Source organism: Solanum stenotomum, chromosome 4 (genome assembly GCF_019186545.1).
Source record: "Solanum stenotomum isolate F172 chromosome 4, ASM1918654v1, whole genome shotgun sequence".
Lineage (NCBI taxonomy): Eukaryota > Viridiplantae > Streptophyta > Magnoliopsida > Solanales > Solanaceae > Solanum > Solanum stenotomum.
The window spans coordinates 11,359,858-11,363,346 of record NC_064285.1 but is presented as its reverse complement, the minus strand read 5'-3'; the positions used below and the strand labels follow the sequence as shown (position 1 = coordinate 11,363,346).

The 3,489-nt window shown below is 27.0% G+C and overlaps 1 non-coding gene across 1 annotated transcript; it reads left to right on the top strand.

The window, feature by feature from the left end:
• The first annotated feature begins 2,992 nt into the window (after nt 1-2,992).
• TRNAR-UCG (transfer RNA arginine (anticodon UCG)) lies at nt 2,993-3,066 on the top strand. The gene has a single exon. It is a non-coding gene; the product is annotated as a tRNA-Arg (tRNA).
• Nucleotides 3,067-3,489: the final 423 nt, after the last annotated feature.

Here is a 3,489-nt window from a genome sequence, read left to right as displayed (position 1 = left end):
AAGAAATAATCCATCAATAGTTATTTATAATCGTATCCATTACATAATTACCCTTGCACCTTATTTAACAACTAGAAAACATAGCCACACTTCGCACGATATATTAATTAATTTTGTCAAACAAATATGATGAAACTCTTCATATTTATGCATAAAAAAAAAATTATAAATATTCATGAAATATAGATGAACGGTATTCTTTTTATTATTATATCTTCTTTAAAAAACGAAAAATATATAGAAAGATTTCATTTTTAAATACGAATTTTTGTATGTAATTCTAATAGTAGTAGGTTTGTTTCTTTTATTAGATAGTACAAAATATTTATTTTCCGGAAATTTCTTTCACTAAAAATAAAACAATAACTTCATTAGGAATCAAATAACTAATCCAAACTCATTGAGATAATCCTTCTTGGCTTGTACTTGGGAACACCAGTGGCGAGCCCGATCGACTTTAAATCTCTTATTTTTTTCTTCACATATGTTTCTCACGAGGTGATGACGTAGTCATCCTTCAATCTTTGTACCTTTGCTTCAAAAGGAGTCAAAGTCTCCTCTTTTCGATCATGTTCGTTCGACACATTTTTTGTACACATAAATTTTATAATAAACTCAAAATACTAAAAAAATGAGGTAACAATACAATTATGCATAAAATATAAAGTAATAATGTCATATAAATATATACTTTCGGCTGAATATCACTCCACAATTTTAACATCTATAGTTGAAGGTATTAAAAAAAAAAAAAGAAGAGAAATCACAGAGAACAGGAAATTTATTAATGGAATAAAGAATGATTATGTACTTCAAGCCTTAAGGAATAGCCTCTTATTTCTCAAAGGAACAATAAGTAAATGAATTTAATTAGTTGTGGGAAGAATATGCTTAGAAAAATATCGAGGATTAACAGAGTTTAAATAGCTATTAGAAATTAAATATAATCATTAATATTGTAATTATTAAAAAAAAATGAAGTGTTGTAATTAGTGCTAACATTTTTTCTAAAATTAAAATATAGTGCTAACGTCTTTTTAAAAAATTAAAACGTAGTGCTAACGTTTGTGTTACTGCTAATTTAATTTTCAATTTTAAATAAATAGTTAATTCCAATTATTTTGTAATATAATACCAACAATTTATGTTAAAAAGTTTTATAAAAAATTACTCTCTTTCTTTATTAGTAGCATTTATTGCATTTATTTAAAATAACTTTTCCTTCCAAATGTAACGGCAAAGTAAAATTACTCCCTTTCCTTATTAATATAACACGTAATTTCTTCAATTAAATAACGGAAAAGGGTCATATTTGCCCCTGTACTCTTAGAAAAAAGCTATATTTATCCCTGGTCATACTTTTTTGGTATATTTACCGTTACCATCCAACTTTGGGATCATATTTGCCCTTGAACATCATTTTTCTATTCTTATTATTCTACGTGGCGCCTACGTGAATATATTTTTATCACAATTAAAAGTTACTCTCATTTTAATTATTATACCGACCCAATATTATAATCATTTACCACTCATGTAATCAATTTAAACCAACTGCTAATACCATATTTCCCTCGCCAGTCGTCACTTTCGTGTGGACAAACACATGCATCAACAGAGAGAGGGAGCTAAGGTGATTCCGTTTGAATGAGATTTTAATTGGTGATTCCATTTGAATCACAAATTAAAATCTTTGATTCAATAAATTTGTAGAATATTTTTATGCAGCAATGAAATTGTTTGTGGTAGTTTGTCTCGTGTATACAACTTCGATTTTCTTTTCTTCAGAAAATCAGTTAGAGCATTATGACAGAAAACAATGTTTATCAAATGACAAGAGTCTTTTTTTCTTTAATTTCTTTCAAAAAGTTTTTGGGAAAAGTTAAAATCCATTGAAGAAAAACTAATGTCAACAATACATATCATATGCTACATCTCATCTAGATAACCTTGGTGATGTAAAAGTACATCTATATAAGATGCAACCCTAGTTCTCTCTGTGTTGATGCATGTGTTTGTCTACATGAAAGTAACGACCGGCGAGAGAAATATGGTATTAGCAGTTGGTTTAAATTGATTACATGAGTGGTTAATGATCATAATATTGGGTCAGAAAAATAATTAAATTGAGAGTAATTTTTAATTGTGATAAAAATATATCCACATAGGCGCCAAGTAGGATAATAAGAAATAGAAAAATGAGACTTAACTGTTCAAGGGCAAATATGACCCCAAAGTTGGATGTCAAGGGCAAATATATTAAAAAAGTATGACGAGGGTAAATATAGTCTTTTTCTAAGAGTACAGGGGCAAATATGACCCTTTTTCGATTAAATAATTGTTAAATAGTATTGGAATTATTCATTAACTGCAATAAATGCTAATAATAAAGAAAGAGAGTAATTTTTTATAAAAACTTTTTAACAGAAATTGAAGAAAAAAATTCAAAATTCTGAGAAAACAGAGAAATAATAATACTGGCCAATGAGCTATGCCATATCAGCGGACTTACTATCCAGCTTTATATATATATATATATAGATTGTTTGAATACAAATTAAGGGATACTTGAAAAAATAGTATTTAAAGTTAATTTTAAAAATACACTTAAACATAAATTTTGTGTTTAAATATGTATTTTAATTAAAAAAATTAAAATTTCTGGAAAAAAAAAGTCTTTAACTTGAAAAATTGGCTTGAACCATCTTATATTTTTTTATTTTTTAATAAATAAATTCATTTTACCATCAAAAATAAATGCCGTATAATATTAAAAAGAAATGGTTGATAAACATAATAAAGTCTATATTCCGAACAAGATTGGTATGTCATTATTTGTCTAAGCGTATCCGTTTAGTTAATTTCAACTTACTCCTATACTGTCTGATTGTCTGTTATCAAATGAGTTACGTTTTTAATTTGCGCGTACACTAAACTAGTTTGGGTACGTAAAACGGTAAAAGAGAGTTTAGACAAGAAAATGTATATTCAAGACCGCATAGCGCAGTGGATTAGCGCGTTTGACTTCGGATCAAAAGGTCGTGGGTTCGACTCCCACTGTGGTCGACTATTTACTTTTTTTTATTGTGCAATTTCTTTCTTCTTTTTTTTTTCTAGTTTATTGCACCTAGTACTTTTTAATGGGGGTTTCACAATTACCAAGACATATATTTTCTCCGTTACAATTTATTTGTTTGATTTTGATTTTATCACAATTTTTTAGAAAATACAATAATTTTTAAATTTTATGGCTTGAAATTAAAAATTGGTAGAATGTACTAAAAATATTATTTAGACTTGAGGTTGTAAACATGTCATACCATGTAGAAACAATAACAATAGCAACATACCTAGCTAGCGTTTGGTCATAAAATTTCAAATATTTTTAGCAAGTTATATTCCGATGAAGTTTTACCATGTATTTGGACATAGTTATTAAAATAAATATTTAAGTTTTAAAAAAAAATATAATTTATACTCATCAATTTT